A 27426-nucleotide genomic window follows, 5' to 3' on the forward strand; every position below is an offset into this window, starting at 1 on the left:
ACCCGTGTCCCCTGCATCGGCAGGCGGACTCTCAACCACTGCGCCACCAGGGAAGCCCCCGAAGCAGTGGTTCTTAAAGCGTGGTCCCCAGCCCAGCAGTATCAGCATCACCTGGGAGCTTATTAGAGATGCAAATTCTCAGGCCCCGCCCCAGACCTACTGAATCAAGCTCTGGGTGTGGGCCCAGCAATCTGGGTTTTAACAAGTCCTGCAGGTGATTCTGATGCATGGGCTAAAGTTTCAGAACCACTGGCCTAGATGATCAAATTTAATCACTTTATCACTTTGAAATATGTTTATTATCTTTCCAATTTTTTTTTTTTTTTTTTTGGCTGGGGAGGGTGTGTTGGGGGAATTGGTGGGGGGTCGGGCCTTCCCAGCATCTTCCTCCCACACACCACAATCACCAGCAATTCCTGAAGATCCAGATCTCTCTGTGTGTTTCCCACAAAATTCAATTTAACTCACACACTCTGTTTTTGTCTGTTCATTCAAGACGCAATGTAGCCCGGAGTCCCTAGTGAACAAACATCCCATCTGCACATGTCAAGTACCTGATTCATTTAGACTTATCCCAATTGCTTAATGTCTGCAACAGAAGCCTCCGTGATACTCTTGATCTAAACAGCTGAGTTAACGCCCTGGTACAAAGGGGCCTGGTGTCTGGGTGAGCTCCTATGGGCCCGACAGCCACAAAGAGAAGCTTGTTGAATGCACACATAAAAAGAGAAGAGATAGGAGGCAGAGACTCTGATCTTCATGACCCTCTGATTATTCTATCAGTTAGTTAAAGCATAAATCCATCCTCCAACCTAACAAAATACTATTTTACTTCCTTTTACTCCACATTTTATCTTTTATAGCCAACAAAACATAAAAACCTTACAAAGGTTATGTTCTCATTAATTTTTGCCCTAAAGACAGTAAATTAAATGGAGGTTACTGCAGCAGCAACAAAGACATCAGCCCAAAACTTTCTGGAAAGACAATCTTCTCCTCCCACCATTGGATTTCAAAGCTGCCAGTCAGGGCTTCCCTGGTGGCGCGGTGGTTGAGAGTCTGCCTGCCGATGCAGGGGACACGGGTTCGTGCCCCGGTCCGGGAAGATCCCACATACCGCGGAGCGGCTGGGCCCGTGAGCCATGGCCGCTGAGCCTGCGCGTCCGGAGCCTGTGCTCCGCAACAGGAGAGGCCACAACAGTGAGAGGCCTGCGTACCGCAAAAAAAAAAAAAAAAAAAAAAAAAAGCTGCCAGTCAAAGACGCAGCCATTAAAATTAAATGTAAATGGTACTGCCATCCTATCTCTTTAATTAGTGTCTAGCCTTTACTCTTGTTACTTAAAAATCTGCTCTGGAGGCCAACAAATAAAAAAGAATGTGAAAACATGAAAACTTAAGTATTTGTCAGATATAAGAAAGAAAATCTACACTCTTCTGAATCAATTTTTATTTTTTTGGCTGCATTGGGTCTTCACTGCTGCGTGCAGGCTTTCTCAAATTGCGGTGAGCGGGGGCTATTCTTCGTTGCAGTGCGCGCGCGGGCTTCTCATTGCGGTGGCTTCTCTTGTGGAGCACAGGCTCTAGGTGCGCGGGCTTCAGTAGCTGTGGCTTGTGGGCTCTAGAGCGCAGGCTCAGTAGTTGTGGTGCAAGGGCTTAGTTATTCCACGCGGCATGTGGGATCTTCCTGGACCAGGGCTCGAACCTGTGTCCCCTGCATTGGCAGGAGGATTCTCAACCACTGTGCCACCAAGGAAGTCCCTCTGAATCACTCTGAGTCCAATATCTTCCAGTTCTCACTGTAATAAAGTCTCCAAAACCTCCCCAACACTAAACTCAAAATTTACTTTCCGTTTATATAAAAATCCCTTAACCACCGTTTGTCCGAAGTTCCATTACATGAGTTAGTACCAAGCACTTAGAATAAGACCTGGCACATAGCAAGGGCTTAACAAGTTATTAGTTCTCCTTCTTATTCATTGTTGCTGCTGCTGTAACTGTTACATGATGTGCCACTATGTGCTAAGTATATACAATGGAAAGCAAAACAGATGTGGCTCTCATGAAGCTCACAGGCTAGCAGCAGAGACATACACCAAAAAAATAATCACACAAGTAAATGTAAGTCAAAAACTGTACAATTAAGATATAACCCATGGGGAATGGGAACTAAGAAAAGCCCAGAGTAGTTTTATCATTTTATGATTTTGAAACCTCTTGGTTATATATAGTTTAGACCAAATCATGACCCTTCCCCAGATGTTCTCAAATCCTTTTGTATTACTATGCAAATTCCAAATGTAAACCAGCCAAAAAGATTTGTAAACAAATATTCATATTTCATGACTATACCATTCAACATCAGTAACATTGTCCCAATTGTGTATGTCAGAACTTACTTTTTTTAAATACTGTTAACATTTCCAAATACAGAAACTGGGATATCCCAAGAAACAAGCCTGTGTTCAGATACAGTCAGTGAATCTTCCATGAATTTTTCTCAGAACTTTATCAATTAAAATTAATTCATAGTTAAAGCTAAGGTTCACCTTTAAGTATGCAAACCACTTTCTTGAACTTACAACTATTTCTAAATAATATAAATTACTTGATTTAAAATAATTTTTTTTTTTTTTTTTTTGCGGTACGCGGGCCTCTCATTGTTGTGGCCTCTCCCGTTGTGGAGCACAGGCTCCAGACGCGCAGGCTCAGCGGCCATGGCTCACGGGCCCAGCCGCTCCGCGGCATGTGGGATCTTGCCGGACCGGGGCACGAACCCATGTCCCCTGCATCAGCAGGCGGACACTCAACCACTGCGCCACCAGGGAAGCCCTAAAATAATTTTTATTCCATTAACTTCTTTTCTTTAACTATAAAATGCATTTTCTGGTGACTTCACTTAGAGCCAAGAGCAAGAAAAAAATACGTGACCACAGAACATAGAGGCCCATTCTTAAACAGGATCTGTTTCACAAGGAGAACTGGGGAAATTCAGGAAGGCCCAGGGACTTCTCCACTGGACCAGACACAGGGGAACGTGCTAGAGCTCAGGGGGAACCCTGAGAGCATCCCCCTAACTTCTTTATAGCTTGGCAGGAGGGCCTGGGCTCTGGGTCCAGGCCCTCCCATCTGGATTCCAGCTCCACCTCTTCATGTTTTAATTTGGAGCAAGTAGCTTAACCTTTCTCAGTTTCAGTCTCCCGCTCTATAAAATGGGTACCCACATCATAAGGAAGCAGTGGGATTAGGTGGGGGAATGTATGCAAACGCTTCTTAGCATAATGCTGAAACCAACTGAGTCCTCGTCAGCAACCGTTCAAGCCTCTCCAAACTCTGTCTCCTAATGAGACAAGATCCAAAGTCACAACTAAAATACAATACAAACTGGGACCCGCAGGTGCACTTTCCACTGCCCATGAACTCGCTCTTGAACCTACCAGTCCTCACCTAGGATCCTCCTAGGGCCACCAGGGGAGCTGTCAACCCATGGGAGATGGCAGATAGGTCTCAGGAAGCACACTTCCTCTGAGTCTTTAGAGACCTCTACGGCCTGACCTCCTGACACGTTCAGCCCTAGTCCACATCTCACGGGGCAGTTTATTACCAAAGTAGACATTGCAGCTAAACCAATAGGTCAAACAGAACTTAGCCCTCCACAGTTACCTCATCTCGCACATTATCTATATGCACAGCAATCAATTCCTGCGTGCTAAGTACTTTAGTCCCGTAAGACACCCAAGAAGGAAAAGTCTTTAGACTGTCATTCAAGGCCCTTTCATCCATCCATTTAAAACACTTATTACTACATGCCGTGTGCCACACTCCGTGCTAGGCCCTAGATATACAAATGCCAAAGATTCAGTCCTTGTCATCAAGGCCTTCACAGTCTTGGAGGAGGAAGATGTTTAATAGATAATTTTAATATAATGTCAGTATAGTGGAAAAAGTCACACAAAGATGTCAAAATGTTTCTCCTGTTAGGAATTTGGCCTGGGAAGTAAAATATTTAAGATGTGAATTTTTAAAAATGCTCTTCCAACATGGCTATATTACCACCTTTGGTTAGCTAATTAATACACATCAACTGTAAAAGAACCATAAAATAAAGATAAGCAAAAAGAATATAACCTATAATCTTACTGTCTGGAATAACTACTGTTAACATTTAGATGGATGGCCTTCTGGGTTTTAAAATATGTATCCAAACAAGATATGAAATCATTTTATACAGAGTATGGTAACCTGGGTTTTTCACTTTTCAACAAACATCTATTAACATATTTCTGGAGTAGTAAATGCTCCTCTAACTTATCATTTTAAGTGATTATATAGAATTCCACGATAGGTTCCATAATTTTTTTTTACTATGCTCTACTGTTTGACAGTAGAGGATAGACCACTTCCAATTTTTCTTTTTTTGGCTATAATAAACATTACAACATTCTTGTTCACACATCCTGTCAAACTAGCCCTATTAGTTCTCCAGAATAACTTCCTAGGGAGTTGAATTGTTGGATCAAAGGGGAAGCATATTTTTAAATATGACACAAATGAACCTATCTACGAAGCAAAAACAGACTCACAGACATAGAGAACAGACTTGTGGCTGCCAAGGGGGAAGGGGACTGGGGGAGGGGTGGACTGGGAGTTTGGTCTTAGCAGATGCAAGCTATTATATATAGGATGGATGGACAATAAGATCCTACTGTATAGCACAGGGAACTATATTCAGTATTGTGATAAAACCATAATGGAGGGCTTCCCTGGTGGCGCAGTGGTTGAGAGTCCGCCTGCCGATGGAGGGGACACGGGTTCGTGCCCCGGTCCGGGAAGATCCCACATGCCGCGGAGCGGCTGGGCCCGTGAGCCGTGGCCGCTGAGCCTGCGCGTCCGGAGCCTGTGCTCCGCAACGGGAGAGGCCACAGCAGTGAGAAGCCCGCGTACCGCAAAAAAAAAAAAAAAAAACCTCTTAATGGAAAAGAATACGAAAAAGAATGTATATGTGTATAACTGAGTCACTTTGCTGTACAGCAGAAATTACCACAACATTGTAAATCAACTATACTTCAATAAAAAATAAAAATTTTTAAAAAGGTAAGAATACTTTTAAGACGTTGATACCTATTACCAAATTGCCCTCCACAAAAGTTGTACCATTAAAAGCCACCATTTCCCCACGTCTTCACCCTCGTTTGATAGCATGACTCTTCTTACTCTTTGCATTTCATATTTTTAAGTTTTAACGTACCCACCTTAGCTAAAAATGTTGCTTACAAAAGCTTCTTTTTCAGAGGTATCAATAGTTATGACATTTGCTGAAATTAGGCAGCCATAAGCTGCCGGTCATCCCAGTTTGGGTTTGGGGCCTCAGTGCTTCTGGAACTCCACTATGCATAGACGTCGCCTGGGGATCTTGTTGCAAGGCAGATTCCAAGCCAGTAGTTCTGGGGTAGAGACTGAGGTCTAACAAGCTCCAGGTGATGCCATGCTGCTGGTCCATGAACTACACTTTGAGGAGCAAAGAGCACACTCTCTTATCTCAAGGCCCCTCCAGGTCCCAAAAAGACACCCCCATCTCCCCAGGAGCTTCCTCTTCAAAAGTGCCCTGAAATTATTCCTGCCCTGAAATTATTCCAGCACTGAAATTATTCTACCTGAAATAGGCCTGAAATCATTCTACCACTCACTCCTTGCATTGTCTTAAACAATCCACTAAACTTCAAAGGGCTTCAGTTTACCCATCTGTGAAATGAAAAGCGTGGAGTATCTGGCCGCTAAGTTCCTTCCCGTCTCCAATAGTGAAGGGAGGTCTCCCTGCGCAAATATAACTAGGTGCATCCTAGGACTATTTTGAATATCTTCTTCCCTTCACCCCACAGGACCACACTCGGAATGAGGGCAATAGAGGGGGTGACATTGCAGCAGCTGGTGACAGCTGCAGCCCAAGGAAAAAGCACCCCAGAAAGGGGACACTCTCCTCCAACTACCTCTCTCCTGGGAGTTCCCAGTCATAAGGATGTACATCATTTTCTCTTCCCAAAAGGAACAGATTTAACAAGAACCTATGGCTAATTCGCCCATTAAAGGAACCAAGAGTGGAATGAGGGAGGAGACTGAGAGAGAGATTGCATCTGTAAATATCTTGCCAAAGAGCCTCAGAAGTCAGCTCTGGGCAAAGGGAGTCCAGCGTCGCCATAATATTTCACTTGTAATGGCTACTCCCTTCTGTTCCGTTTTCCCTCTTACTTTTCTGCAACACTAAAAGGTGGGCAGAGCCAGAACGTGATCCTCAGCGCCCATGCTGGCGGGAGCAGTTGTCTAAAATGATGTCGATCTATAGACATATTTTCTTCTTTGTCAATAATATGAAAATGCTGTCATTCTTGTTCTGTAGGGACATGAAACATGTATTCGCCACCCTCGGAGAAGACAGACTGTCATGCTCCCCAGTTTAATCAAGTTATCGAATAAGACCATGAACCACTGTCTCCTTCAATTCTCTGTTTTTGGAAAGAGTGAACCAGAAAGATTTCTTTTTAGTCATAGTGCACTTTCCCCCTGTCTCTTTGCATTTACTGGCAGGGAGTTTAACATGTTCACGAAATTCTTTTTCTCACTTTCATTTCCTTTAGCTTCCTTTAAACAACTCCTAAGTATTTGACTCCTAAGTGAACTTTTCTTAAAAAGTACCCACGTCCTTTGCTTTTCTCTTAATGGGGATGGTATCCTGTCCTTCCCAGTGTCTCCCACAAAATCGGGAGACTTTTGTTGCTTAAGTTAGGCCTGAATTAGGTATGATGGTCAACTCTAAAGGGCATCAGCCAACCTACCAGAACCGAATAGACAATAAACACAAATACATCAGCTAGCATCTTCCACTTTTAACGTTTATGCTGCCGGCATAACCCACTTCCACTCTGCAAGCCCTAAGTCCCTCCTTCGGAGCTGTCTGCCATCTTTTGCTCGCCCATGTTCAGGTGGAGCTCCAGCCAGGACACATTTCTCTGAAGAGCTGCAGCCCTAATTCCTCCCCATCATTTCGCAGCTTGTCAGCGGGACCCAAGCAATAAAAAGATCAATAAGAAAACAAATCCCACCTGATTAGGTCCTGTTAGATCTTAAACCCACAGCATCCAAGATTTCAGCTACATAATGCTGGCTCCAGACAAGAGAAGCAGAGTTTTCTTATGAAAATAAATTACACAAGTACAAAGAAGAAAGAAAACGGAGGTGCAATTAACTGCTAAAATGTTTGAGAGCCTTCACTATGGTCGTGAGCTAAAAGCAAAGGGCAATGGTTTCTTTTCCCATCTTCTTTAGTCTTTTATTCTCTACTCTCCATTCTCCCTGCAACAAGACAAATGTTTTGCTCTCAACAAATATTTTTCAAGAATCCAGAAAAGAATAAATGTATGTATAGTATAACTAAATCACTTTGCTGTACACCTGAAACTAACATAACACTGTAAATCAAATATACTCCAATAGTTTTAAAAAAAATCTTAGTAAAGTACTTGGGATGGAGTAAATGCTCAGTGTATGTGTGTGTGTGTATATATATATATATATATATATTTCAGGTACTATTTTTCGATTAGGGATATTTTTCTTTGTCTTGTAGGCTTGGGTTTTGTTTTCCATAATGAAATTATAACATACCCTAAAGACAGCAAACGCAAGTCCTAGGTGTCGCCTTGCTACAAGCCATCAGCTGCAATCATATCAAGATGAGTATATTGTCAGGAACCTGTAAGTAGCATTTCATTTACCCCACTCCCTCCCCTAAGAGAGGCTCCGCCGCCAGGGATTAGATTATTATGCAAGCTTCCTGGACCCACTCCAAATGCAGATTGCAACTACAATTCAAAGAGAAACTTAATAAAAGGTGATAGGAAATAAACCTTCTACAGAACACTTTAAAAAAAAAATTAACCTTTTCAAAGTTTAATTCCATCCTATATACCCATAAATAGACCAGCTTTCAGGAACTAAAAGCTAATCCTATAGTAATAACACAAAGCTTGATATCTCATTCCGTGCGATCATTAATACTGCTTTAAACATCATGAGAAATCTCTTCGACTTCTTAAGCTTTGTAATTCATTTCTATATGCCAATTCAAGAAACCTCATTAATTTAGGTGGCCTTTTTGCGGCACATCTGAGGCACGCAAATATTTGGGATTTTTACCTCAGGTCAGAGATTAAGAAAAAATTAACTTCTCATTTTCGGAAAGGATTTATGAATGTGAAAAAAATGCTTTTGACAGTAACATGTTTATCTTACCTAGTTCACAAGTAAAACAGGCTGCACAGAATACAGGAAGTAAAAACTGAAAAAGGCAAAAGGTTTTATATAAATGGTAGGGGTATTTTTTAAGAAAGAAAAAAAATCTTGTTACTTCTTCACCATTTTTTCCTATAACCCAGTTTCAATATTCCAGTCAAGTGTAAGATGGAAGAGCTTTGATTTGGGAGAGTAAAAAATCCTTTGAACACTGATCGACACTCGATTTGTGCAGTTATTTTACCTAGATTTAACTCTGTATGCTTGACTCTCCAATCATTTGATTGACTGAGATGCTATGTCCACTGAGCTGGGTTTACAATTATCCTTAAACCAGTGAAACTTCAAAGGCTGTTCAACAGATATTTTCCGTTCTTCATTAGAACTCGTAAATATATAACCTGCACATAAACAAGTCATTCTGCCTAATTAAATGGAATCTCTTCGTCTCTATTAAACATTTAGAAGTGCTGCCTGAGTATAAACATGTCATCTGAGAAGTGGGGGAGGGAGATTCTTGTAATATCCATGCATAACCAACTGAATCTCCTTTAAGCAAAGCCACATTAATAATAGCAGAGATGCACATAAATTTTTCTAATTATTTTACTATCGGTAAAGATTGTTTAAAGGATATTCATTTTTGGCAATTACCCCCTCAATTATTATCTGAATAATAATGCTTCTAGGGAAACACAGTCCGGGTGCTTTAATTTACTTCAGAGATTATCACATAGCCTTTCCCCCCGCTTTCTTTTTCAAGTATCTGTATCCTGGAAGAGATAACACAGCATTTTTCTCTAACAGTTGTATTTAGCTTAGAGAATGAGTTGTTTGTTTTGTTTTGTTTTTAAATCATATATCTAGAGTTAGAATTCTTAGGAAGATAATCCATAAAAGCTCTACTTTGGAAATGCAAATGTTCCTAAAGTGTTTTGAGTTTGTATTGTTTGGTCTGTTAAAGAAAGCAAAGGTTTTTAAACTCCGCCTTTTTTCGGAAATGCATGGAGGAATTATAAAGCACGTCCAGCTAAACAAGCAGTTGAACTTGTGCTTAGGATTCACTTCCCAGGTTCCCAACATTCTTTTAAAAAAAATCTCTTTTCATGAAGTTTAAAACAATATTTGTGACACTGAGCTTTATGTCATAAGACCAGGCAGAAATTGTAGCAGGTAAATGTTGGAGGAAGCAGATGTCGATTTTTGAGCTGCGGTGTTTTGTTAGACCGCCCTCTTGTGGTCAAACGTCATCAACACAATTTCCGTTCCGCATTTTTTTAAAGAACAAGTTCAACAATCCACAGTAGCATAATTCTGACAAAAATAAGCTGCAAGTTGGGGGTGAACTTTCTAATATTCTGTTGGGTTTTGGATCCTCTCCTCTTCTCCAAAAACAACTTACAATGCATTCACTCGAGTGAACAGGAAAGTATGAGAATTCTTAAATGTACAAGATCTCTTAACATACACATGCACCAATTAAACAGAATGTTCCTAGTGATTTGGGAACAGAGAAACTCTTCTACATGAAATGGCACCCATCCCCAAATATCCTTCAGCTGACCATGGAAGGGATGGTTTCTTTCCCTAGCATCAGAACCCCTGGCAGATAACTGACAGCATGAGGTGGACATAGCAGCTGCAGGCTGGGTGGATAATGTCACCCAACATGGCCTGAGATGTCTTAAAATGCTGTGATGTTGACTGCACCCATCTACAAGGAAAATATATATCCCCAGTGGACCAGGGGCCCAGCTGCCTCAGTCTTTGAGTGGAAGTAAGTGTAGCTTTTTGTGATATCCACTCCAGTAGAGCTGCAGGAATTCAAAATGAGGGAAAAAATAGTGAAGGGGGTAATTACATTCAAGTATTTCCATAATTCGTTAACTATGTAAAATATAAACCATTTCTATGGCTTCAGAATGTTCTACTTAGAAGTTTCACTGAAAATAAGGATCTTTATGATAAATCCTGCCTTTGACCAGGAAAACTGTGTTAAGAAGGATTGAGAAATGAGACCCTCTCTTTCATACAACAAATTTTAGGTCTTGAGGGGAGCCTGGAGGTCATAAATTGCAAATTTGTCACTTTACAGATTTAAAAAAACAAAGCCCAATGAGGTATAGGGATTTGCCCAGGGTCTCCTGGTAAAAAGCAGCAAACCCAGGATTAGAAGGGAGTCTCCCAGCTATACTAACTAGCGTGACCCATCCTCCTTGGCCCCATCTTGCCAAAGAGCATCCTGGTATCCAATTCCCTATGGAGGCCTGTGGTCCACAATCTTCTAGCTCAGTGATCCCTGAACTGCTACTAAAACTTCTTTCCTGCTACTGAGTGGTCTGTCCTCATTCTCTCCTCACAATGAGAAATAAATGACAACCAAATTCTTTAAAACAAGACTAGCAGCCATTGAAAACCACGACCAAACTCAATACAACACTGAATATAAACATCCTCCCCAGAAGTTTCCAGAATTCCCATTCCATGTGGGCTCATGTACTGTGGGGCTTATCCGCCAAACTTCTTATACAAAATGGAATTAGAGTATGTAAGGGAACTGATAATGTGCCATTTTTTGTCATAAATGCCAACGTTAGTACTCCTCCATGATTCACTTTACAGGTTATTAGTCATTTATGAAAATAAAAGCCCATAGAATGACTCATTGTAAGTAAAAGAACTGAAGAGAGGTCCTTGATCAGTTGCCCCCAGCTGATGATACATTACATATAGATGTGTACATAGCAGAACGGTTCTCTGGGGTTGATGGACTTCCACCAAGATCTGATGCGGTTGTGGTAGTAACAGAGATGCCCACAAGATGGCACTCTTCTTTATTTTTAATTCATGGTAAGCAAAAAAAAAAAAAAAAAAAAAAAAAAAGTGATTCTCCACACAGTCTAAGAAAAAATGGGATATGTAGCTAACTCCATACAATGTCACGTTTAATGTTGTAACAGGCATCACGGTTGAGAAAATCTGCGCCCCCCACCCCCCCCGCCCCCTTCCCTGAGCAATGTGATGATGGACGACAGAAAGGCCTGAAAACAGGTGTTGATGCTCTGAGGGAATGCCAGGCCTTGGGACAAAGGGAGCGTGTGTGTGTGCGCGCGTGTGTGTGTGTGCGCGTGTGTGTGTGTGCGCGTGTGTGTGTGTGTGCGCGTGTGCGTGTGCGCGCGCGCAGGAGCATGCATGGGTCAGGGGAGGGGGCTAGGATGAGGAGCCGGACTCCTGGACAGAGAGAAGATGTGCGCGCGTGTGTGTGTGTGCGCGTGTGTGTGTGTGCGCGTGTGTGTGTGTGCGCGTGTGTGCGTGCGTGCGTGTGTGTGTTGTGTGCGTGCGTGTGTGTGTACACTACCACATAATTCTATATTTTTTCTTAAAGGTGAGTTGTTTCAAAAGTATGTTAATTAGACTCTTTCCCGTCTTAACAATTTTCTATCTTCAAGGCCCAAATAAAGGCTCTCCAACTACAGTGCCTTAAATTCCCTTCTGAAGGGACTTTACTATCCTTGACACATACACACGCAGCACTCCGTCTCCTGTGCTGCTGAAATAAAGTCCTTGCAGTTCTCTTTAGTAGGCGGCAGATAACATCTGATTTGGCAGGAATGATGCGCAAAAGGAAAATAATACATGGAGGTTATAAGACCTCAGTGACTGGGCCAGAACTCTCAAAACTCACTTCCACAGCACTCTAGTTCCACACACCAGGCAGAAATGTTTTGCCAGTAAAAAGCTTTGCAAGCTTTAATGTGCATACAAATCATCTTGGGGATCTTGCTCAACTGCAGATTCTGATTCAACAGGTTTGGGGCAAGACCTGATTCTGCATTCCTAACAAGCTCCCAGATTATTCTGGTGCCCTGGTCTGAAGACCACACTTTGCGTGGCCAGGACTTAGTGAACCATTAACATCTCTATGACGAAACCATTTTGGAATATTTTAAAGGCAACATTATTATTTGTGATTATCAAGGAACAATTTTCTTCTTCCCTTTTACTCCCAGAGCTACATTTGGAATTCTAAGTATGCGCCCATTGTTTAGCCATCCCTTTTACGTTATAAGTAATTGATCAAGTGGTGATCAAAAGCCAATGTGCTTTTACTTAACTAAAACACAGCTGAGATTTGCACACAGTGAAACATTTCACTATACAATTTACCCTTCTAATAGGACTCAATGGCCTTGATGTGTGAAAGACCACGCTGTACGGATCCTTAATCAAAGAACTTTAAAAAGATACCAAGCAAACCAATGCATAATTGTAATTAAGAATGTTAAATCAACATTTAATAGATGCCAAACAAGGTAAACCCGTTGAGAATGATCTTTTCTGTCTGAAAAGGAAGTACTTATTATGAGATTAAAGTTTATCTGCTGAATTAAAAGATGTCAATAATACAAAAGTTACTTCACTCAGCTTTTGCACAGCAAAGGAAACCATCACGAAATGAAAAGACAACCTACTGAATGGGAGAAGATATTAGCAAATCATATGACCCATAATGGGTGAATATCCAAAATACTGAGTTGGCCAAAAAGTTCGTTTGGGTTTTTCAGTAAGATCTTACGGAAAATCACGAACCAACTTTTTGGCCAACCCAATACAGAAAAACCCAAATGAACCTTTTGGCCAAGTCAGTATAAACAGCGCATACAGCTCAGTAACCAAAAAAGATCCGATTTTTAAATGGGCAGAAAACCTGAATAGACTTTTTTCAAAGAAGACATACAGATGGCTAACAGGCACGTGAAAAGATGCTCAACATCACTAATTATTAGAGAAATGCAAATCAAAACCACAATGAGGTATTACCTCACACCTGTCAGAATGGCTAACGTCAAAATGTCTACAAATAATAAATGTTGGCGAGGATGTGGAGAACGGGAATCCTAGTACGCTGCTGGTGGGAATGTAAATTGGTGCAGCCACTACAGAAAACACTATAGAGGTTACTCAAAAAACTAAAAATAGAACTACCATATTCTCCAGCAAATCTCCTCTTGGGTATACATTTGAAAAAAGTGAAAACACGAACTCAAAAAGATACATGTACCCCATGCTCATAGCAGCATTCAATAACCAAGATATGGAAGCAACCCAAGTGTCCACCAACAGATGTATGGATAAAGAAGATGTAGCATATATATACAATGGAATATTACTCAGCCATAAAATCAATGAAATTCTGCCATTTTCAACAGTGTGGATAGACCTAGAGGGTCTTATGCTTAGTGAAATAAGTCAGACAGAGAAAGACATACTCTATGTTATCACTTATATGTGGAATCTAAAAAATAAAACAAATGAATACATATAACAAAACAGAAACAGACTCACAGATTTAGAGAACAAACTAGTAGTTACTAGTGGGGAAAGAGAAGGGGAAGGGGCAGGATAGGGGTAGGGGATAAAGAGATACAAAGTGTTACACATTTATAAACTATTTATAAAATAAATAAGAAACAAAGATATATCGTACAGCACAAGGATATATCGTACAATGAAATATATCCATTACTTTGTAATAACTTTAAACGGAGCATAATCTGTAAAAATATTGAATCACTACGCTGTGTATCTGAAACTAATATTGTAAATCAACTATAGTTCAATAAAGATATACAAACAAAAATTAATGTTGGCTTTTCTTTTTTTTTTTTAATGTTGGCTTTTTAACAAATGGTGCTGAATGTCTAAATTTAAAAAGATGAATCCAGACACAGACCTTACACCTCACACAAAAATGAACTCAGAATGGATTGTAGGCCTCAATATAAAATGAAAAACTATAAAAACTTCTTAAAGAAAACATAGGAGGGGACTTCCCTGGTGGTGCAGGGGGCCTGGGTTCAATCCCTGCTTAGGGAATTAGATCCTGCATGCATGTGGCAATTAAGGATCACGTGTGGGACTTCCCTGGTGGTCCAGTGGTTAAAACTTCACCTTCTAATGCAGGGGATGTGGGTTTGATCCCTGGTTGGGGAGTAAGATCCCACATCCCTCCTGGCCAAAAAAACAAAATATAAAGCAGAAGCAACACTGTAACAAATTCAATAAAGACTTTAAATAAATAAATAAAGATTCCCCCATGCTGCAACTAAGACCCAGCACAGCCAAATAAATAAATATTTTAAAAAGAAAACATAGGAGAAAATCTACATGACCTTGGGTTTGGCGAGGAGTTTTTACATACAATACTAACAGCTCAATCTATGAAAGAAACAAAATAGGTTGGACTTCATTAAAATTAAAACTTCTGCTCTGCAAAAGATACTGTTAAGAAAATGAAAAGCTAGGCCACAGATTGGAAGAAAATATTTGCAGAACACATACCTGGTAAAGGGCTTATATCCAAAATATGAAAGAACTCTTAAAGTCAACAATTTTTTAAAAAGAACTAAAAGGGGTCAAAAGATCTGAGCAGACACCTCACAAAAGAAGATACAGATGGCAAAGAAGCAGATGAAAAGGTGCTCAACACCACGTGTCATTAGGGATTTGCGCGTGAAAACGAGATACCACTACAAGACTATCAGAATGGAAGCAGCCCATTGCACAGGGAGATCAGCTGGGTGCTTTGTGACCACCTAGAGGGGTGGGATGGGGAGGGTGGGAGGGAGGGAGATGCAAGAGGGAGGAGATATGGAGATATATGTATATGTATAACTGATCCACTTTGTTATAAAGCAGAAACTCACACACCATTGTAAAGCAGTTATACGCCAATAAAGATGTTAAAAAAAATAAAAATTAAAAAAAGACTATCAGAATGACAACATCCAAAAAAACCAACAATACCAAACGTTGACTGCAGAGCACAGGAACTCATTCAGTACTGATGGGAACGCAAAATGGTACAGCCGCTCTGAAAGACAGTGTGGCAGTTTCTTACAAAACGAAACAGTCTTACCACCTGACTCAGTAATTCTATTCCTAAGTGTTCACCCAAATGAGCTGAAACTTATGTCCCCACAAAAGTCTGCACAGCTATATTCCTAACTGCCAAAACCTGGAAGCAACCAACATGTCCTGTAATAGGTGGATGGATAAACAAACTGTGCTACCTCCAGACAATGAAGCATTGCCCATTTGATAAAAAGAAACAAGCTATCAAGTCACTAAAAAATATGGATGAATCTTAAATGCATATTGTTAAATGAAAGAAGTCAGTCTGGGAAAGCTGCCTACTGCATGGTTCCAATTATATGACCTTCTGGAAAAGCAAAATTACAAAGGTGGTAAACAGATCACTGGTTGCCAGTACTTGTGGCGGGGGTGAGGTTGAGTAGGTGACGTGCAGAGGATTTTGGGGGTGGTGATTCTGTGTGATACTGTAAAGTACACGCAAACTAGAAAAAAAATTATTTCGGAGATCCCAGAATGGAATAAAAAATATGACAAACAACCCAACTGTATTACAAATGTGTGAAACAACCTTCTTAAAGGGTGTGGGGCAGGGGGAGAATAGTGCTAGCCTAAGTAACTCTGGAAACGAGGAGAATCTGAAATGCCAAAGAAGAAAGCAACTGCACACAGCACTGTACTCTAGCTGATAAAGTTGTTTTCTTTGGGGATATGGGTTAACAATTCTGATATTGCTGTACACATATACCGGAACTGAACAATTAAGTAAATGGATGGCAGATGGCAGGAAGCAGGTTCCTTACTGTTGGAGTGGGAATTTACAGATAAAGAAGGCGAGAAGGCTAGAACGAGCCATGCAGTAGTAGATTGGAGTTGGAGATATCAGTATGAACTCATGTTTAGCTTAATATAGATATAGATGGTTACATATAGAAAAATTAATAGACATGTGTATATACACAGATTAGTATATACACAAATATTTCCTTGCTCTTTCAGCTGAGAGGACCTAGAAGCAATGCCATCCCCATAGGAATGAGCACACCTAATGCCCAGATCTTGGTTTCTAACACCATTCTCCAATGAAAGGAACCAGGGCTGCTTAGAAAAATGGCAGATTCGAGGAGTGGAGCAGGAAATATACAAGATGAGTTTGGAGCATCTTGTAGCTCCAGAAAATAAGGGAGTGCTCAAAAAAAAGAAAAAAGAAAAAAGTTGATGTGTCATAGGGACACAGGAGCCAACTGAAAGAGCTCCCAGTGGCCAAAGCTGGAACAATTAGAGCAAGAAAATTAAGTAGCATTGGATAATAACCCAAAGCATGAACTAAATATCCATGAGGCCATACTGATATAATGATTAAAGAAATAAGGAAAAGAGACAAATCCACTGTGCAGAATTCCAAATATCTTATACAGATACTCCAGCCTCAAGGAGCTGGTAACTTCCCACTTCTTAAGTCACTTCCTTCCACAAAGGAAAGCATGGAAATGGGGGAAGGAGTAACTTGACAGGGCAAGAACCTGACAAACACTACCTGAGCCAGGTGATCAACATTAGCATTTAAGTGACGTCACGTTGACCGGATGACCTTTGATATAAGATGATGAAAATGGCATTTTACTTCTGTAGTCTCCCTCCAAAAATATACTACCCCAATCTAATGATGAGAACATCAGACAAATTCCAACTGAGGAAACTTCTACAAAATAGCTCACCAGCAATCCTCAAAACTGTCAAAGTCACCAAAAGCAAGGAAAGTCTGAGGAACTACCACCGCTAAGAACCTGAGGAAACATGACTACTTACATATAACATGATATCCTAGACAGGATCATGGAACAGAAAAAGGACATAAGGGGAAAACTGAGGAAATCTGAATAAACCCTGGACTTTAGTTAATAATAATGTATCAAAGTTGGTTTATTCACCATAACAAACATGTACTATCATAAGATGTTTTAAAAAGGGAACGCTGGGTGTGGGAATACAGGTACACTTATTATCTTCACAGTAATTCTGCAAATCTCAAAATATCCTAAAATTAAAAGTTTACTTTAAAAATGTTGATAGTCTTTTCCCAATTCACACACACACACACACACACACAAAAATCAAAGAATAGATTTTTCTTCCATTTTTACTAAAATTCTGCTGCAGAAGCAGTGGATGAGCTAGTTACTAACCACGCTGGAGAAAGAGAGTAAGAGATTTGGGTTCTGCTTCTTACTGGCCACGTGATTTTGGGAAAGTCAACCTCGTCGAGGCTCAGTTCTCTCATCAGTCAAATGGGCGGGCTCATGATATCCACTTCCAGGCACGCTGGAGGAATTAAACATCATAATCTATGTCAAACACATAACACAGTGCTTGACATAGAGTAAGCTCAAGAGACTGTTGCTTTAATGAGCTAGCCGGTGTAGATTGATTGACAAGACAAATGTCCTGGTAGTAAATAGATTTCAAAAGAAAAATTCAGAATGTATAAAATCTCTACACGGAGTCCTTTATTGTGGAGGAGAGAATGACAAAAGTCTTACTCTTAACCCATCAAGCATCAATATCAGTTCCCAAAAAACATTCAAACAGGTACCTACTCCAGGTTCAAGCAACACGGTCTAACTCACAGAAAGCCTTTCTGGTGGGAGAGATTTGGAGATTTCTTCTCTAATCTGCTCAGACTGACTCCAGGGCTCAGCCCATACAAATGGGTCTTTAGTCCCTGGCTCTGTAGGTGCCGCCTGAAAAAGGTGCCCCCTCCCCCTTCTCTCCACCCCTGCCCCTGTGCCTTCTTTTGCTCTGCCTTTCCTTTTGCTCCTTTATGCTGAAACCCCTCCATGCCTGTCCTTTGAGATTCAGCTCTGCTCCATGGTCAAGTCGTGAGAATGGAGAAGACAGTTAAAAGGCAATCAAACTCTAGGGACTTCCCTGGTGGCGCAGTGGTAAAGAATCCGCCTGCCAATGCAGGGGACATGGGTTCGAGTCCTGCTCCAGGAAGATCCCACGTGCCGCGGAGCAACTAAGCCCGTGCACCACAACTACTGAGCCTGCGCTCTAGAGCCTGCGAGCCACAACTACTGAAACCCACACGCCTAGAGCCCGTGCTCCGCAACAAGAGCAGCCACTGCAACAAGAAGCCCGCGCACCACAATGAAGAGTAGCCCCCGCTCGCCGTAACTAGAGAAAGCCCTCACACAGCAACCAAGACCCAACGCAGCCAAAAAAAAAAAAAAAAAAGGCAGTCACACTCTATGCCCAGCAAAGGGTTCACACCCACTAGCAAACCTCCTTATATGTTATGAAGCTCACAGGGGAGTTTCATTGTAAAAGGCCTCCTTCTCTTCCCTGGCCTCAGCAAGGGCAGCATGCAGGAGAGGAGGAGAGAATAGGGCAAGGACCACCACTGTACATGTCATTTCCTAGAAATATTTTACATACACACTTGTGAAGCATGAAAATGCTACATATGTGATTATAAAATTCTCCATCCATAAAGCTACTCCTGGTTTATATAATACATGGAAAACGGGTCATTATTTTGTGATGTCCCCAGAAGTGACTCACAGGGACTTGGCCACAGGAGCAAATGTGAGAAGCACTGCCTAGACCTAAGACTCACCACACTGGTTTAACACATCCAGTCTGGGGTGTCTAGAAAACAGACACCCCAGACTGTGGGCTTCCTGGCCTTTTCCATGTTTTCTGATCTTGTGGGAGCAAAACTCCCCTGAATCTAGGCAGCCTGATATTCCCTATAGTTTTTACTATTATCACTTAATTGCAGTCATCTGACTTACAGCAGCAGACCCGGATCTAGACCCTCCAAACCTGTATTCTTTATTGAGGGTGGGGATAGAAAATGACTGATTGATGATTTAACTCACCTCTGAGAGGGAGCCCTCAAAAACTTCTGCTATCTAAGCCAGAGTTCCATCCTAAATTACAGTTGACCCTTGAGTAACATGGGTTTGAACTGCAGTTTGAACTGTGCGGGTCCACTTACACGGAGTTTTTTTCCAACAAATACAGCACCTGTATTTTCATTATACAGATCTTTACGTTAATTAAGCGTGGGGGAAAGTCTGCGTTCAATTAGAGATCACATTATGCGGAATCAAAAGAACTAGGGCTTGAATCCTGATTCTAACCAAACTGTTTGAGCTTCCAGCCCTTGGGTGAGTCGTTTACCAATTCCTTTGTTTTTGAGGCAGAGAGGATTTTCGACTCCACGGGAGGTCAGCGCCCCTAACCCCCGCGTGGTTCAAGGGTCAAATGACCCATCTTACCTGGCTCTTCCAGTTAAACGTCTTATATTTAGTTTCCAGTAACGCTGCACATTGAGTTATCCTCAGACCCCGTTCAAAACTCCTCGGCCCGACTGCAGGGGGCGGCGAGCGGCCGGCGGAACGCCGAGCGTCCGAGACGGGTAACGCGAGCGGAGCTGCCGGCCCGCGCCGCCAGCCCCCGCTCTCCCGGAGCCTCGCCTGCTGGCAGCGGGCCTGGATACCTGCGTGCGGCGCGGGCGGGGGCGGGACCACGCGCACGCCCACCCCCACCCCACGCCTGGGCCGCCTCGAGCGTGCGCGGCTCGCTCCACGCCGATCTCCCCTCGGCGGCGCGCTCGTGCTGCCCGACAGAGGGCGCGCGCGCGGCGGGGTTGCCGAGGGGACCGCGGTGCGCATCCCACCATGCGCATCCCACCAGCCTCACAGCTCCTCTGCCCGCCTGCCCGCCGGCAGGTGTGCTTCTTACAGGCGAGGGTAGGAGGCTTTCCACTCAGAATATTCCCGAGTGCTGCGTGGCTGGAAAACCCATTTCACCAGAGGAGACTGAAACGAGAGCGCGCTCATCAGCCAGTGTGGGAAACCAGTGCTCAACATCAGCTGCCGGCCGCCTTAGGACCACGGCGGCCCAGATACAATGCCTCTGTGTTCCTCCACCTTGGAAGTGCCGACCAAGCATCCAAGTGCCGGTTCCTCACCACCCTGCACGTGATCACGGCCCTGCTGAGTGTCTGGCGGCGGACCTCGCAGGCATGCACGGCCCACCTTCACTACAAATGGATCCCTGTGCGAGACAGCCACGCGGCTGACATTCGCTCCTGCTTCCAAGAAGCAATAGGCTTCATTGACTGGGTCCGGGAAAAGGAAGGCAAGGTCCTGGTCCACTGTGAAGCTGGGAGCTCCCGTTCGCCTGCCATCTGCGTAGCTCATGTCATGGAGACCAGCAGTTCCGCCTGAAAGAGGCCATTGATCACATCCAGAGGAGGAGGAGCGTGATCTTGCCCAGCTTTGGCTTCCTGAGATCCTGCCTCGCACTCCCCGTCCCGGGATCCCTTCTGCCCGGAGGGTGCATCCCGCTCTTCATGTAAAGCCCATTTGCAGACACTGAGCCCTGACGTGCGGGGTTCCTACTGCACATTCCCCACCACCCGCTGGACGGCCTCAGAGCTCACCAGGAATTCCACAGCCACATACACATCCTGCTAAAACTGGGATGGGGGGAACCAGCCCAGCCCCAAGAACAACTGTGGTTTTGTTTTTTAACCTCGTGGACCTTTCATGGCTGTGCGGTACTGAATTGCTCCCTCCGTCAGGCTGCCCCAGTGGGGTCGAGTGGCCACCAGGCTTGCAAACTTCAGACTGACTTTGAAGATAGGTTCTCAGAGGGAAGGAAAGCCAAGCCGCTTCAAGAGCACAGCCTGTGCTGACTAACTACTGTTCTTCCAGATCCCCTGCCCTTCAGGGCTAACCAGTCCTTGGATGTCAAAATTTGCCTTTTCATTTCAAGCATAAGGCAATAAATACCGGCTTTTCATTTCAAGCATGAGGCAATAAATACCGGCATCCACGTGGGAGAAGGCAGTTGCTAGACCAGGAGAAAAGGCAATTACAAAGCCAACTGATTTTGAAGGAAGCACGATTTCCACCTTATTTTTTTAACTTTGGCTGTCTCAGTATCTGTCTTTGTTGCTTCAGGGCATAAGCTGATCACCATCTAGTCAGGAGAATAACCTGCAGGGTTTGTAGGGACATGAATATATAAGCTGATTGGAACCCCTTGAGCCCAGTGGAGGCAGATTCTCTCCAAGGGGTGAAAGGAAGAAGCAAGTAGCCTGTTCCTGGGACAGCTGGGCTTCCCGGGACTGAGCGGGGCCATGCCAAGCAGGAGACAAAGCTGGTTAAATACTCCATGCTCTGGCCAGCAAAGGCCTGAAACCAGGCACAGGACAGGCCTGAATTTCTATGTGGAGATTTGGAGGCTTCAACCAAGGGGAGAAACAAAGGATACAGAGGCTAGGAATAAGGCTGACATGCATTCTCTTACTCTGGATCTGTTTGTATTAGAAGCTACACGTGAACGATGCTGAAACCTCATATTAAAACAGAACTGACAGTTTTCCCACTGAAGAGCTGAAAAGTTTTGATTCCACCTCTTCCTTTGTTTCACTTATGCTCTGAAATCATTTTCTATGGTTTCTTTGTTTTCCTAGCAACTTGGAATACGCTATCTGGAGTGCATCCTTCATCTTCCTTCTCTTGCTTTAAGACTCTAACAGGAACCTCTTTTCCCTACTAACTTAGGGTCTTCAAAGCACAAAGTTAGGTCTAAATTACGGAGCTCTGAACTGTCTGGAATACTTAGGATTTATCTGGAATAGATACTGTAAATCATAAAATGTGACAAAGAGAAAAGCCAGAAGGTAAACATACAGAGGTTCCCTTCTAGCAGTTGGTCGTGGGATGTGTGCTGTCCCGGTGACTAGGGAGGAAATGGTATAGAGTCAGAGCAAGACTGGAAATAGATTTTAACACTGGGCAGAGCCTCATTCCCCATTCACCATACCATCACTAAGACGTTCCCTGCGGGAGCCAGCACTGCGGCGGGCAAGGTTTTAATTCCCTGCAAACACCCAGGCTTCCCAGAGGTCAGGACATTCCAGGCACTGCATGGAGGCTGGGTACTGTCCCCATCCCCTGGGCACTGCCACGCTCAGTCTCTGAACCCAGCTGAGCCAGGGTTAGGCTACTTGCTTCTTCCTTTACTCCAGAACCCTTCCCTTTAGACAATCCAGGCCTACATATTCTTGAACTAGATTATGAAAACTCAAAATCTACTAAACTCTTCCAAGAGGCAAGGGAAGCCTTTTACTGCCTGAAACTCAGCCCTCCCTCTTCAGGATGGGAAGGAAAACCTGCCTCTCATTCTTTCCTTGGCAGATGAGCTTACTGCCAAGGAAACGAGCTCAGTCTCAAACAAGTCGTCCTGCCAAAATGTTAACGGTGATTTGTTCTAGTTGGAGTTCCAGGTGATTCAGATTTTCTCCTTTATACTTTTCTGTATTTTTTAACTTTCTACAGTGATTCTGTATTCCTCCTGTATGTCGGAAAAAAATACCAAAAAAAAAAAAAAAAAATCCTGCTTTAAGGATTGCCTCTCCCCAAACCTTTCCAGGTGCTTTATCCTAGGTGAGAATCGTTTACTCTGGACCCCCCAAGCGTCTCACCTGTGCCTCCATCACAGCCCTTATTATTCTGCATGGTCAGCGTTGCCTTGTTCTTCTTCCAATCCTTGGTGATTAGTTCAGTCACCAGCATATAGTTGGTTTATCTACTGAATACATTAATAAGTCAATAAATGAATAAGTGAATGACTGAGAGATCCTGTATTACCTGACCAACTCTGGACTTTAAAATTCTTCCTAGTCATAGGTGAGTTCATATCTATTAGGACAAAGGTGATCCTTTACGACCAAGATGGTTTTCCAAAGGTCAAGAATCCAAGAAATCTGGCAACCTCACTGATACAGAAACGTAAAACTTGTTGGAAATATTTCTGTATTCCTGATCCAAACTCCTTGCTAATCCTTGTATTAATCTTTAGAAATGTACTTGGAAGTACGATAGCCTTGGGCTCTAATGGATTACAGCTAGGAAAATTGTCATTTGTCCTCACCTACTGTTTAACAAGCCACCTCCACACCAGGTTCCACTGACATATTATGTCCTTTCTGGTTTGTCTATTAATATAAAGCTGATGGTTCAACTACAGAACAGCAAGGGTTGCAGGGAAAGGCTAGTGATCATCCTAAATACTTAGCTCACTTCTTTACTGTGATTTCAGGGGTCCAAGAAAGCCCTCTTGAAACCCAACCATTCTCCCATTTCTTCACTAACTCCTTTCATTCCCGTAATATGGGAACAAAGCCTTCATTCCAAGATAAAGCTGACCCTATACACTTACTTCCAGGAAAGAGACAAGGGCTAACAGCCCTACCAAGATTTAAACAGCATCCCACAGACCCTGAAAGGAGAGGCCCTGCAGAGACCAGGAAGGGAAGTTTGGAGAACTTAAGTCCATCCTTGACCAGTCCCAGTTTTGCCCAGATCTTGCCTAGCTTTCAGACTAGATGCAGGCTATTTAACGTTGGAATTGTTGGGTTGGGATTTCTCTAAGGCCTAAATAACGTGGCTCCTGGTTCACTCTCCCCTTACCCTCTACTGTGGAGAACGAGACTGAACAGGCTGATTAGGGACGCATGGCTGGGAACAGCACAAATGCAAAAGAGAACTTGCAAAGGGAAAAGTGTGTTTTCTGTTTTAAGAAACCTGCTGACATAGGGAATGCTCCTGTTTTTCTGTAGAAATGCTTCCTTCAGTGGACAAAATTCAGCCACAATCAAGCTAATTGAATGCACAAATGTAATATTTTTCCAGGGCACCTCCAATTTAATGCTTGATGAAATCGAGTCTTTCGCATATATTTACAAAAGCTTTTCTTCATCCAGAAATGTCTGTTAAAATTGCTTATAGATGCTGAGATAGCAAATCACTCTTCTAATGTAATGAGATAAGTCATCTCTATAAACTTTGCTTGCTCAAATGTACTCGCATAAAAGAAATCAGGCTACAGGCTTTTTTCAATAAATAGAATGAACAACTAGAACTTGATGGCTATAGCATGTTCTGCCTCATTGCTAAGGGATGTTTAAAATTGCTCCCTCTCTCTCTCTTGCAGTGGAGTTTTCATTTTGGTAGTTGATGGAAAAAGGAGGTCAGATAAACTAATGTGGATAAGAAGGCAAAGCCATTTGTCAAAACGTGGGGAGAGGCCTGGAGACTGGAGTCATTTAAAGACTAAAAATTGATTTAAAAGATTTCTGTCCTCAAATCATTTTTCTTGCTAAATGCAGCCACTTTGTGAGCCTGGTTTCCCCTGCTCTAGCTATCTTTACTAATAATTTACGCCACAGGAACTTCACATACTGGGAAGATTCATATGCGTAGTCATTGATGCATAGCCCAGTAAGATGGGTCTAGGGTAAGATGGGATCAAGAGTCTGTGGAAAAGACAAGGTTTAGCCACCTGTTTCTAAGTACCAACTCTAATCTGGAAGCCAACAATGTGACAAAAAGGCTTAGTAGGCCATCTCACACACACCTAGGGTCACCATATAGGGCTGTCATGTATGGCCGCTCAGGTTGTGCACTGCATAAGTCCAGGGGACATACCATTCACATAGGCTACAATGTGAAGGGTGCCATCTGGAACTGTACAATGTGACAGTCCTGTCCTGCTCCACCACACAGGTCAAGGAGAAAAAAAATCGTTTCTTCTTGTTCACAATCATAGTTTAATAAGTTTCCATGACTAAACTGCATGCATTTACCTTTAACTCCTCAAAGAATACAAAGTTCTTATTATCAGCTGCCATTGTTAAAGCCTGCCGCATTCCATTTTTCCTTCTCTTTACAAAGTAAAATTGGGAGAATAGTCAAATCTCCAGATGGTTCTTTACTTCAAGAAACGGTTTGGGGACTTCCCTGGTAATGCAGTGGTTAGGACTCCACTGCGTCTCCAATGCAGAGGGCCCGGGTTCGATCCCTGGTCAGGGAACTAGATCCCACACGCATGCTGCAACTAAGGAGCCCGCCTGCTGCAACTAAGACCCGGCACAACCAAATAAATAATTTAATTTAATTTAAAAAAAAAGAAATGGTTTGGACAGCTTGACTGTGGAGGACAAGTTGGAATCCAGAATATGAGGCCAAATTCCAAGTGCCCTTTCTGTCAGTTTTGGAAAACGCTAGACAGCCATTGTTCCATTCAGGGAAGACAGCAGGCAGCTTTTGGAATGGTTCTCCCGGGGGCCTTCCTTTCGCCCATCTGCCTTTCGGATTTTCCCTCACGCCTGCTGGAGGGTCCAGACCAGCCAGACCAGTGGCCAGGCCACCCTGGGCAGGGCGGGAGCAGGAGCCTGCCACACACTGGCTGCCCAGCCCTGCCCTTCTCTTTCCACCACCTTTCCCTCTGCTGCATGAAACGCACTGTGTGGTGGAAAGAAGCAGCCTGAATACTTCGTGATCTGAAACACTGTTCCTGACAGCCTCTGCTCAGCCCAATCAGTTTTGTTTTGTTTTTTTCATGGCCGCGCCATGCGGTGTGCAGGATCTTAGTTCCCCAAGCAGGGATTGAACCTGTGCCCCCTGCACTGGGAGCACGGAGTCTTAACCACTGGACTGCCAGGGAAGTTGCATAGCCCTATCAGTTCTGAGGTCAACACCAGAATGTGCGGGGAAACAGAAATTCCCCGTTTCTTATGCAGTTCCTTGAACTCTGCCCCAAGCACACGGAAAAGTATATTCTGGGATTGGAAGCATCACATCTAATATGCATAGGAAGAGACATTTGAGAAAACACACTATTTTTGCCTAACTTGCATTTTTTTTTTTTTTTTTTGCGGTACGCGGGCCTCTCACCGTTGTGGCCTCTCCCGTTGCGGAGCACAGGCTCCGGACGCGCAGGCTCAGCGGCCATGGCCCACGGGCCCAGCCGCTCCGCGGCATGTGGGATCTTTCCAGACTGGGGCACGAACCCATGTCCCCTGTATCGGCAGGCGGACTCCCAACCGCTGCGCCACCAGGGAAGCCCCTAACTTGCATTTTAAAGAGCATCTCAGTGGCCTTACAGGCACTTTATGGGCCTAGTGACTGAAGAGCCAGGTTCCATCTGAGTTTCTACAGCAAGTTTGCCAAAGGTCAAAATAGCCAATCAATCAGTCCACAGATGTATATCTTTTGGTTATCGTGGTGCTGTTTTCATTGGATCTGAAGGCTGAAAGTGGGGCAGGTGTTCTCCATTCTCCAGACTCCCCACTTCTGTCCAACCAGCCCATTTCACACCTGCATTTCCACTACCTGGCTAGTCCCTGCAGACCGCTAAGTGCGCCCAACATCAGCCAGGTGTCAAGAATTAGTGACTGACACAGCACCCTTTACGAGGAGGAAATGTAGTGTAAGAATTTGGGGACAGACATCAATACCGCCCAGCCCTACCCCCAGCTTAGGGGAGGTACCTGTATGAGCAAGCCATCTGCAGGGTCCTGGGCTAGAAGCCAATGAACAGCACCTTCACCTTGTGAGCGGAGACAGGTACATCAACACACACACAGCTGCTCAGTACACAGCCTATCCATGGAACGAAGGACCAGAAGCCACATGACTCTAGGAAGGCCCCCTGGCTGGTTGGGAAGAGAGTGGGAGATGTAATTTTCACTGCATAGACTCTGTGTGGCTTTTGAAATGTGAACCAGGTGTATGAATTACCTTTATCGGAACCATAAGAATGCTCGTGGAGAGCTTCCTCCCAGCTGTAACACTTCCCCTTAGATATCAGGGCATGGCTCAGATGTTTTCTTCTCTGGGTCATCTTAATCCTCCCAGGCAAAGCCAATCGCTTTCTTCTCTGTGTGCCCGTCTACTTTTGTTACACCGCCTGTACAAGGATGCTGCAGCCTGACTCTGACAGGTGAGTCCTCGAGGCTGGGGCTACCACACCATCCTACCCTTTTCCCAGTTTGAGGCCCCTGCAGCTTGTTTTCACCTAACTTACCTGTATAAAGATGAGCAGATGAAGGGGTCATTCTGGGATTTTTTTTCCCCCATAGGTACTATCATCCCTTGTGCAACAGAACCTTCTATTATAGTGAAAATGTACTCTGCCTGTGCTGTCCAATACACTAGGTGCTAACCACACGTGGATATTGAGTATCTGAAATGTGGATAGCTTGACTGAGGAACTGACCTTTTAATTATTTCGTTTAAATAAATTTAAATGTAAATAGCCGCATCTGGATAGCAGCTACTATATCGGACAGCTCCTTTCTAGAGCTTTCTTCCTCAAGGGGACAGCCTCACCAGCCAAACGATACAACCCTTAAGCATGTTTGACTTTGAAACAATGAAATTGAGAGCAAGGTCAACAAAGTAC

The 27426-nt window shown here is 43.4% G+C and overlaps 1 pseudogene; it reads left to right on the top strand.

Annotated features, from left to right (window-relative positions):
- The window catches only part of LOC114487060 (dual specificity protein phosphatase 5-like), a 187360-nt pseudogene extending 164714 nt beyond the window's left edge, over nucleotides 1-22646 (top strand).
- The last annotated feature ends 4780 nt before the right edge of the window (nucleotides 22647-27426 follow it).

The sequence above is a fragment of the Physeter macrocephalus genome, chromosome 11 (genome assembly GCF_002837175.3).
Source record: "Physeter macrocephalus isolate SW-GA chromosome 11, ASM283717v5, whole genome shotgun sequence".
Lineage (NCBI taxonomy): Eukaryota > Metazoa > Chordata > Mammalia > Artiodactyla > Physeteridae > Physeter > Physeter macrocephalus.